This window comes from Solanum pennellii, chromosome 11, assembly GCF_001406875.1.
Source record: "Solanum pennellii chromosome 11, SPENNV200".
NCBI classification, from domain to species: domain Eukaryota; kingdom Viridiplantae; phylum Streptophyta; class Magnoliopsida; order Solanales; family Solanaceae; genus Solanum; species Solanum pennellii.
The window spans coordinates 62,209,666-62,221,953 of record NC_028647.1 but is presented as its reverse complement, the minus strand read 5'-3'; positions in this window follow the sequence as shown (position 1 = coordinate 62,221,953).

The following is a 12,288-nucleotide window of genomic DNA, read 5'->3' as shown; positions in this document are numbered from 1 at the left end:
TAGTCTTGGACCTTGCGGTAGGATGGATCTGCAAAATGGGCCTTTGGATTTATTTCAGAAATAACACCACTTTGCCACTTGTAGCGTTATTATTTAAAATATAATCAGTTTTTAAAAATTATTTAAATTTTAGTCAGTTTTAACTGCCGGTTAAACTTGAATTCAAGATGAATCTCCCCCACTACTCATCGTTTTTGGTTTGGTAATTCGTATTGCTGTCGTACATGATTTCGAGAGTCAGGATGATATTACTGATGAGGAACGTTTATTTTAATATTTTACTGAAAGGCATAACCGTTTTATCTAAATATTTAAATTATTAGATAAAGTAAATTTTATTTGCTCGTAACACATCAATTATACTTAATTTTCACCATCCATAACATCAATTTTTGTGTCCGTAGTCTCCTTTTTTTTAGGTAAATTGTCATTTTATACTTCAATAGCATGAAAAGGACGAAAATGAAAGCAATACAAAGTAAACACAAACACGTAATCTAGCAATGAACATAATAAACTAAAGGATGTTAATACTCGATGAACTATTCAATAATGAAATAATTATGTGAATAAACCATTTAATTTATAAAATATATACAAAATGTATAGATTGTATATACTTATATCATATTATACATACATTCATAGTGAGTCATGGAGTCACGTGAAAGAATGAGGTGTACGTGTATCAATTAGTTTTAATCTTTTTTTGTTAGTCTATGTTGCGTGACATTGCTTCTGACTAATGTACTGTATGATTTTAATGGTATTTTTGCGTCTCTAAATTATGGATTCGTCTTTATATATACTTTGCTATTCATATAATATATGTATTTTATTACACAATAAATATATAGAAACTTTAATTATGTTGTTAAACTAGTTAATCGAATGATAATATTTTTAATTTTCCTTATTAATTTATCTTGAAACAATATGATTCTGTCTTTTTTTTTAAAGAGGATTAATATATTATTATATCGGAATATAAGAAAATTTTGGAAAATGGTGACGTTCTAAAAGTGACTACTTTTCTTGTCAATTGGAAACTATTTGTTTTATTTTTAACTTTATATATATAAAAAAGAAGTAGGTCAAAAATGGTGATGCACAAAACACATTTTTTTTGTTTCCATACTTAAATTTGTTTTTTCGAAGTAACTTTCTCTTTATAAATACTTCTGTTATTTATATGTACATATTTTTGGATCAACCATAATCACGTGGAATTTTTTTTTTCTTGGAATCATTGTGATTTTTTAAAAAGAAATTGTACATCGATTCAAAATTTTAAGATAATCAATTGAATAGTTTGTGAAACTTATACAACTGAGATCGATTTTTTCAATTCATCTCAAATTGGAGGTCAGTATATAAGTCTTAATTGATAAAAAAAAAAGGATCATTTTTTGGGTGCTTTATTATTATTATTTTTTAAAAACGTAAATCTTTTTTGTTGCTTGTTGGTTTAAGATTATGATTTTGCCTAAAAAATAGATTCTCCAAAGGTCAATTTTTGCACGTATATTATAAAAAAGTCGATCTCAAAAGGTCAATTTGTATTTTTTCTAGAAGAAATGGGATCACTATAATTTGACATACAAAAACATTTACCAAACTATATATATATATATAATATTCTAATTAACGTATAAGAAAATATTTTTTCATGCGATATTATATCACGATATGAAATCGTGAGATGATATATAAAGCTCAATTCTTATGTGGCACAGTGACGTGTACAGTCCCCCAAGTGAACAAGGACAAAACTTAAGGGGGCAAAGTGATATTTTAGAAACTGAAGTAATGCAATAAATAGAGAAATTAAAAACTATATGGCAAAGTAGAATAATTGAAAATTTTAATGAGGGCTAGATGAATATCATAGGGACACATTAATGAGCAAATTTATTCTCCTTTCTCCTTGAAGAGTTTTAACTTTTAGTACTATATAAAATATTAAAAAATTATTTTATTGTGTCTAAAAGAATGTATATGTCCATTAATTATTGAGCAAATTTATTCGTTTTTTAACCTATATATGAGGAATAAGGTTTTAATTCGATCTTCGTTTAAAAACTTAATCACTCATGGTAGAACATATAGCTTGATTAGGGGCTGAACTTTCATTTCTCAAAGGGCAAATTTAGCTTATTTTAATAACAAAAGATATACTTGACCCTAACTATTCTAAACTATTTGATACGTAATATCATTCGATGTTAAGTTTTTATCGTTTGAAAATAAAAATAACATTTATAGGTTTTAATAACACCGATGATAAATCTACAAAACTATTCTGTTTTCGCAGTTGAACGACTAATTTATTGTGTAATCGTCGAATTTAACATCTACTTCTTTAATTTGAAGGGGAAAAAAAACCTTTTTAAAACAGTCAAAAATATTTTATCAATAATTTCATTTCTAATGTGAAAAAGAAGAAAATTTTAGTACAACGAAATACGCTATTAAAGGGATCACCATATAAAGTTATACACAAAAAATTTTTTTCTTCGAAGAACAAGTGATTCAATATTTGTGTGATATATTTATATACATAAATATGATTGATAAAAAATATTTTATTAAGTATGAAATAAAACGGTTATATTTTCTCTCTCTTAATTATTGATAAATTTTAATTTTGACCTTCGATTAATTAAAATGTCCAAATCTTTTGGTAGTGAATATTCACGAGTTTATAAAAATTAAAAATTTATTAATCACTCCGACATCTGATTACTCGTGTTTAATGTTATTTTTATAGTGTTTCTTCATATTTAGATATACCATAGTTCTAAAAGTAGTTCAAATTACAACACCATCCTTACATTTAAAAAATAATAATCATATAGTATAACTATTCTTTTATTTATATTCTCTTAAGGAGTATGAAAATCAATTGTGAATAAGTATTGTTGGACAGAGAAAGTATGTATTTTATGATCAAATCAATTGTGAATAAGTATTGTTGGACAGAGAAAGTTTGTATTTTATGATCAAATAATTTTATCAATCACTATTTTCTAAAAGTCGTTGTTTGTAACAAATTTTAAACATATTGAAAATAAAATCAACTATAAATGAAATCTGCAGAAATAAGAATATTTTATTGATCAAGATTGTGAGTATAATTCTGCTCCTCCCTTGATTATTCTCTCATAAGATTTATTCATGATTCGAGAGTCGTTAGTGGCGTATTTTTCGAACTTGGATGATTTAGACTTGATCTTCGTTAGGTGTAGGATGATTTAGACTTGATCTTCATTAGGTGTCTTTTGTCAGTTGTCTTTCTCGAACTAGGATGATTTAGACTTATCTTTGATCTATTCATAAATATTTCATAAATTTGCAGAATATTTGAGATTTCAATCTCTTTATAGAATTTTCGAGATGTCTTAAAATTTAATACCCTTTATATAGGCATGAACCAAGGGTTTAGGGTTGACTAACCTAAAAATTTTTTAATTGAAATTGAACACACCTTGTAGAATTCCAACTCGAATCAAACGCATCTAATAGAGTCTCACAAAATTTCAATATCTTACCGTCTCAATTTCCAGTTCCAACAAATTCTTAAATTTTAGCACATGATGCTTTAATCTATGCCTTTTTTCAGTGTCTTATTAAATTATAAACAGAAGAAATAAATAAATTCCGACCGTTAGTATCCAAAAAAACTTTTGGTCTTCATAAAAATATACTGTTCATATACCTTATCTCAGTCTCTGATGAGCACCATTAGGGGCCTCTGTTGAATTCAGAAAATAAAAAGATAAAATAAAAAATATCTCTGCTATTTTGTTTGCAAAGAGAATAAAAACAAGAATTGTCATCATACTATCTCCTTCTCCTTAAAAACCGTGCCCCTTACGTAGACATATTCAGCGTAATTTTACAAATTGAGTATATAAAAGTTAAGGATTTGTTCCATTGGAAATTAATAACTCAAGATTTATTATCCTGAGATAATTTATTCAACCTTATATATGAGATAACTTATCTTATTATTATAGTATAAATGATGGAATAAGTTATTTGAAACGTGTCAACCAACAAGACATTAAATTTTATTCCAGAACTATTTTTTTTTAATCCAGGACTATATATTCTTATTCCTCACACCAAACTACACTTTAGTGTATATAGTCTTATAACTCATGAAATTAAAGATAGAAAAATTATTTTTGATTACAGTAATTAAGAACAAAGAATAATAAAATTAAAGAATAAGATAGTAAGAAAGTAATTAATCTATTCTAATTAGGGAAACTTACCGGGTCTAATTACTTTTTTTTCAATGAGTTTTCGATATTACAATTCATGCAATTTATTGGTCCACATTTATATGTATCTGGACTGTCCCGATACATGTTAAACAAATACATTTAATTATGTTTATCTAAATATGGAATGTATCTGAACACATCAATTTAGGATTAAATCACGCGTTCCTCCTGAATTTTTGAATTTCTTGTAAAAAAAAATTCAAATTTCTTTCCATTTTTTTTCGAGCATCAAAATCTTTTCCGTAGATTCTACAATCTTAACTCATATACATGAACTTTTAACTAGATATAAGCACTATAACAAAAATGATCATTAGCGGCATTTAATTCTTAATTGCCGCTAAATATGTACTTTTAGCGGCAATTGTCACTCTTTGTATATGTCCCTAAAGGCTTTAGCGACATTGGTTCTAATGACACTTAACTAATGCCAGTAAAGATTTTAGCACTCTTTAATATTAGAAATATTTAATGCCGCTAAAAGTTATTTTTATTATATTGAAGTAGTATATCCTTCTAATTATTCTCGACCTTCATATTATTTTATTTAGTATCATGATCATGTCTAATTAATTAGCTCCACCCAATATTTTGTTCACCACAAAAATAACTCTCGATTTATCTTAAATATCTTCGTTTCTAGTCATATCTCTTAATATATGTCTATATCTTTTTCAACATCCTCATTTCTACTATTTTCATCTTTTTTTATGTGCAAAGTCTTAATTATCTCACGTTTTGTTTCACACAACGTGACAAACAATTTATAAAACATGTATTTAATTTTTAATAACACACTATTATCATACAAGACATCAACTGATGTCCTTTGTTGCATTTTCTGAATTATAAGAGATCACTAAAAGTACCTCAACAATTTATAGAGGTTGTTTGAGATGAAACAAGATTTATCTGAGAATATTGTTGGGAAAGACAAGGCACTAACAAAAATGCCTGACATGATAACAGCGGAAGAATACCCAAGTCTATACTTTCCCTTTTCGCTTTGAACCAAGAGAAGACAAACAACCACAAGCAATATGATAGTAAGGCAGCAAGTAATTCAACCAAACAAATATAACAAGGCAATAATAAACAAATCACACAAGACACCAAGATTTACGTGAAAAACCCTTCGATGTGAAGAGTAAAAAACCACGGGACCAAAAGCTCCACTATAATCACCAAGAGTTACAATATTGTTCTCCAAAATTGGCCACAAAACAAGTGCCAAACAACGAGCAACAACAAAATAAGATTGCACCAAATCTAGAGAATTAAAGGAGCAAAATCACCAATTTCGCAGCTACTGTTCACGACAGCAAAACTGAAGCTGCAGGCCACCAAATCCAACTCTGTCAGTTCCTAATCAAAGATTGAGATGAAGATAATATGCTGTCCAAAAATCAGCTCAATCGGACAAGAAACGAAGCGGGAATCGCAATTTGAAGTTGGCTGTTAGGGCTGAATTTTGACTGCGAAAACTGCTCTCTTTCTCTCTTTTTGGCTGCTGAAAAAACTCTCTGTGTATATGAAAATAAGACCTAAATAGGCTTATATTTGCCTCATAAGAATGGGCCTATGGGCAAAAATGGGTTGGTCCAAATTGGACTTTTATTTATCCACATAGGAAGGGAAAAAGGCCCATAACCCAACAATTCTCCCCCTCACGACTATGTGGAGGAGACCGCCATCCCGGCGACCATGCAACAATCTTCAAACTTCCCTCTTGGCAAAGCTTTAGTCATCATATCGGAACCATTGTCATTTGTATGAATCTTTTCAAGCTCAAGCAACTTAGAATCCAACACATCTCGAATCCAATGGTATCTCACATCAATGTGTTTAGACCGACCATGGAACGTAGAATTCTTGCCAAGATGTATAGCACTTTGACTGTCACAATAAAGCACATACCTCTCTTGAGCACAACCAAGTTCCCCCAAGAATCTCTTCATCCAAAGCAATTCTTTACAAGCTTCAACGACAGCAATAAGCTCAGCTTCTGTAGTAGATAGAGCAACACATTTTTGCAACCTAGATTGCCAAGACACAGCTCCCCCTGCAAAAGTAACCAAGTACCCTGAAGTAGACTTGCGAGTATCAACATCACCAGCCATGTCTGAATCAGTATAACCACAAAGAATAGGCTTCCCTGTACCAAAACACAAACTCAGACTAGAAGTGCCACAGAGATATCTCATAACCCACTTCACAGCATTCCAATGTTCTCTTCCCGGATTAGAAAGAAAACGGCTAACAACTCCAACAGCGTGAGCAATATCCGGTCTTGTACAAACCATCGCATACATCAAACTACCAACAGCTGAAGCATAAGGAACTTTCTTCATATCTTCCTTCTCATCATCACTAGAAGGACACTGTTTCGTGCTCAATTTGAAGTGCATAGCTAAAGGTGTACTGACAACCTTAGCTTTGTCCATGCTGAATCTGCGAAGTACTTTCTGAATGTACTTCTCTTGTGATAATACCAATTTCTTGGCCTTTCTATCACGGACAATCTGCATGCCAAGAATCTGCCTTGCTGGTCCTAAGTCTTTCATAGCAAAAGACTTACTCAACTCTTGCTTCAACTTCTGAATCCTGCAAGTATTATGACCAACAACAAGCATGTCATCAACATAAAGCAACACAATAATAAAGTCACCATCAGAGAACTTTTGCACAAAAACACAATGGTCTGAAGAAGTCTTCTTGAAGCCCTGCTGACTCATAAAAGAACCAAACTTCCTGTACCACTGCCTGGGAGCTTGTTTCAAACCATACAAGCTCTTCTTCAATTTGCAAACATAATTCTCTTTACCCTTGACTTCAAAACCTTCCGGTTGCTCCATATAAATTTCTTCATCTAAGTCACCATGGAGGAAAGCAGTTTTAACATCCATTTGCTCAACCTCTAAATCTAGACTTGCAGCCAAGCCTAGAACCACACGAATGGATGACATCTTCACAACTGGAGAGAATATCTCATCAAAATCAACTCCCCTTTTCTGATTAAATCCCTTGACAACTAATCTAGCTTTGTACCGTGGAACTGGATTACCATCTTCATGTTTCACCCGAAAAACCCACCTGTTTTTCAAAGCTTTTCTGTCTTTAGGTAACTTAACCAAATCAAAGGTATGATTATCATGCAAGGATTTAATCTCATCTTCCATAGCATCAAACCACCTTTCTTTTTCTTCACTTTCCATGGCCTCATCAAGACTCTCAGGTTCTCCCCCGTCAGTCAAGAGTACATACTCATTGGGAGAATAACGAGATGAAGGAATTCTCTCTCTACTAGATCGTCTGAGAGAACTCTCTGGAGCATCTATAATTGGTTGTTGGACAACCACATCATCTTGCACTGGAGCATCAACAACATCATGCCGGTCATTCTGAACATGATCACCATCTTCATTATCAACTTGATTTTCATCATTATGAAGATTTTCTTCCGGTGCAATAGTCAAAGGAACTGGATCAACATCAACTAAGCTCTCACTACTCTGAAAATCAGCCTTGTCAGCTTTGTCAAAATCTTCAATTGTTTGGTCTTCAAAGAACACAACATCACGGCTTCTAACAAGTTTCTTCTCAACAGGATCATAGAAACGATAGCCAAATTCATCTTGACCATAACCAATGAAGATACACTGCCTAGTTTTAACATCCAACTTTGACCTTTCATCCTTAGGAACATGTACAAAGGCTTTACACCCAAAGACTCTAAGATGATCATAAGAAACATTCTTACCAGTCCAAACTCTGTCAGGGACATCACCATCTAAAGCAACAGCAGGAGATAAATTGATAACATAAGCAGCAGTATTAAGTGCTTCTGCCCAAAAGGAATCTGACAGCTTAGCATCTGAAAGCATACATCTAACCCTCTCAACTAGAGTTCTGTTCATCCTCTCTGCTAAACCATTTAACTGAGGAGTCTTTGGAGGAGTTTTCTGATGCCTAATACCCTGCTCTCTGCAATATCTATCAAAAGGACCAATATACTCACCACCATTATCTGAGCGGATGCATTTCAATGTCTTCCCTGTTTGTCTTTCAACCAAGGCCTGAAAACTCTTGAACACATCAAGTACTTGATCCTTGGACTTCAAAGGAAATACCCAGAGTTTGCGAGAATGATCATCAATAAAAGTCACAAAGTAAAGTGCACCACCATGAGATCTTACCTTAAAAGGACCACACAAATCAGAATGTACCAACTCCAGCAAATCAAGCTTTCTTGAAGGCGGATGACTCTGAAAAGAAACTCTTTTCTGTTTACCGGCTAAGCAATGAACACATTTCTTCAACTTTGCTTGTTTCACTCCAGAAAGCAAATTTTTCTTAGCCAAACTATCAATCCCCTTCTCGCTCATATGACTCAGCCTTCTATGCCATAACTCTGATGAAGTATCATTCTCCACCAAATTTACTGAGTCTCTGGACATGGAGCCCTGAAATACATACAAGTTAGACAACTTGTCACCACGGGCCACAACCATCAAACCTCTAGTAAGCTTCCACTGGCCAACACCAAGTGTATTAACATAACCCTCATCATCAAGATATCCCACAGAAATCAAATTCAAGCGAACATCTGGAGCATGCTTGACATTATTGAGAACTAGTTTGGAACCATTGTTACTTTCCAAACAAACTGTCCCAATGCCAATAACTTCAACTTCATGATTATTGCCCATTTTCAACGTTCCAAAATTACCTGGAGTATAAGAAGAAAATAATTCCTTCTTTGGCGTGACATGAGAAGTAGCACCAGAATCCACAAACCAGCTAGACTCATCACGAACAAGATTAATGGCATTTGCATCACAAGAAACAAGAAGATCATCATTAGCAACAACAGCAACACGATTTTCATTATCGCCTTCTCTCTTTTGTTGTCTCATATCTCTCTTGTGCTTGTAACAATATTTCATGATATGCCCATTCTTGTGGCAATAGTCACATGTAATATTCTTGTATTTAGACTTTGACTTGCTTCTACTTTTACCTCTATCATTCTGACCTCTGGACTTGTTTCTCCCCCTATCTTCAGTAACCAAAACATCGGAGTGTGAAGCTGAAGAAGATGAGGCTTGAGATCTTCTTCTCATTTCTTCATTCAAGACACCACTCTTAGTATATTCCATGGTTACAACACCACTGGGAGCAGAATTAGTCAAAGAAACTCGAAGAGTTTCCCAAGAGTCTGGCAGAGTATTAAGAAGCCAAAGTCCCTGTATCTCATCATCAAACTTTACACCCATTCCGGACAGCTGGTCAAGAACACCCTGAAAATCATTAATATGATCAGAAATAGGAGTGCCCTCTTTATACCTGATATTCATTAATTGTTTCAATAGGAACAACTTGTTGTTGCCAGTCTTCGAAGCATAAAGTGTCTCGAGCTTGTCCCACAAACTTTTGGCATGTGTCTCATTCACAATATGATTTCTAACATTATCTTCAACCCATTGTCTAATATAGCCACAAACCTGCAGATGCTCAAATTCTCATTCTTCATCATTCAAAGACTGAGGCTTATTAGAAGCAAACACAGGTAAATGCATCTTCTTGACAAATAGAAGATCTTTCATCTTGCCTTTCCAAATATGATAGTTACTACCATTTAAACACACCATTTTGCTCATATTTGCCTCCATCATTCAAAACGACAATCAACAATAACCAATGCTCTGATACCACTTTGTTGGGAAAGACAAGGCACTAACAAAGAATGCCTGACAGGATAACAGCGGAAGAATACCCAAGTCTATACTTTCCCTTTTCGATTTGAACCAAGAGAAGACAAACAACCACAAGCAATATGATAGTAAGGCAGCAAGTAATTCAACCAAACAAATATAACAAGGCAATAATAAACAAATCACACAAGACACCAAGATTTACGTGGAAAACCCTTCGATGTGAAGAGTAAAAAACCACGGGACCAAAAGCTCCACTATAATCACCAAGAGTTACAATATTGTTCTCCAAAATTGGCCACAAAACAAGTGCCAAACAACGAGCAACAACAAAATAAGATTGCACCAAATCTAGAGAATTAAAGGAGCAAAATCACCAATTTCGCAGCTACTGTTCACGACAGCAAAACTGAAGCTGCAGGCCACCAAATCCAACTCTGTCAGTTCCTAATCAAAGATTGAGATGAATATAATATGCTGTCCAAAAATCAGCTCAATCGGACAAGAAACGAAGCGGGAATCGCAATTTGAAGTTGGCTGTTAGGGCTGAATTTTTGACTGCGAAAATCTGCTCTCTTTCTCTCTTTTTGGCTGCTGAAAAACTCTCTGTGTGTCTGAAAATAAGACCTAAATAGGCTTATATTTGCCTCATAAGAATGGGCCTATGGGCAAAAATGGGTTGGTCCAAATTGGGCTTTTATTTATCCACATAGGAAGGGAAAAAGACCCATAACCCAACAAATATAATATCATAATAATTAAAATGAGACCAATAATATTCCATATGTTGATATATTAAGTTACTATATCAGTACTTAATATCAATGACTAAACTACTGAGTATAATTTATTTATAGCTATATAAGTTTCATATCTAAATTATCAGATATTTAAAGAAAACTTATTAAAAATCATAAACTCAGTATGTTGAATATTTTTTTATATTTTATTTTTTTAACTTTTTGTGCCTCTCAATAAATTATATAATGAAAATTATGAACCATAATTAACAAGAACATTCAATAATTTAAGTAAGAAACTCACATATAATTATTTATTTTTTTTAACCTATAGTTTGTTATGTTTATTATAACCATATGAAAATCCCAATTGGCATACAAGTGAGGTGGTCACCATTTGGGTATATGTGTTTTTTGTAATGTGTGCATATCTTTCCCATGATTGAGGCTGTGCTATATAGGATTCTCTTCACTTCCATTTTCTGCCTAATTTTCTTGTTTTTTTCTCTGTATATATATTCCTATTTCTTTGTGAATGTGCACTATCTAAATAAAATTTAGCTATACACAAATTTTATAGCTAAATAAAATAATTTTTTACTTCCTTTATCATGTTTTATTTATCCATTATACTGTTTTGAAATATTTAATAATATTTGTTTAGTTATTTTATGTCTATTCTATTATTGTTATTAAATAAAAGTGATTTGATAAAATTTTATCTCATGATAGTAGTAGAGTCATGATTTTCAGTAAAAAGAAATAGACACACAGAGTAATCGAAGAAGATTCGACATCTACTATATATATCTAAAAGTTATTTTAATCATGTATAAATAATATTATTTACCGTCGAATAAGGTGGCTCCACCACCATTGCTATCATTTATTACTTCTTAATCTCTTGTCAAGTCAATAAATGGACAAAAAATATATAAAATAGATGCTTAAATAGTAAAAAATATTTTAATTTTGTGAGTGCATATCTAAAAACCTTAATTCGTTTTGTAATGTATTAGTTGAACACTTCAACTTATGAAATGAACATTTAGACACCTCTAAATTTATTGTCATAGAATTAGTATTGAGTATCGTGAGACATAGTAAAAACAAGCTGGAGTGTTTATAAGTTGTCAATTAAGAGTAAAAATTGAGGTGTCTAGATATGTACTCTCAAGTCTCAAATTTGAATGCTTGTCGATTAGGTAATGTCAAATTTGAATGCCTATTTATGTATTGCATCTCCAATCCTATTTAGCGGCGAACTAACAACAAGTTTAATGTTAAGAAAATGTTTTCCAATTTTCTCACTTTGGTTGGGACAAAAATTTTGAAAAAATGTATTTCAAATCAACTCATTTTCCTCAAAATTTAAGGAAAACATTTCTCAAAACTCTCTTCTAATATTAAATTACATTTTTTTGGGAAAAACAACAATTCTTTTTTTAAAAAAATCAATTTTAAAATTTTATATTTTTTTTACCCGATCCCTAACCCCTACCCACCCACCACCGGCCAGCCCTCCCCCCCTCCCCAACAAAA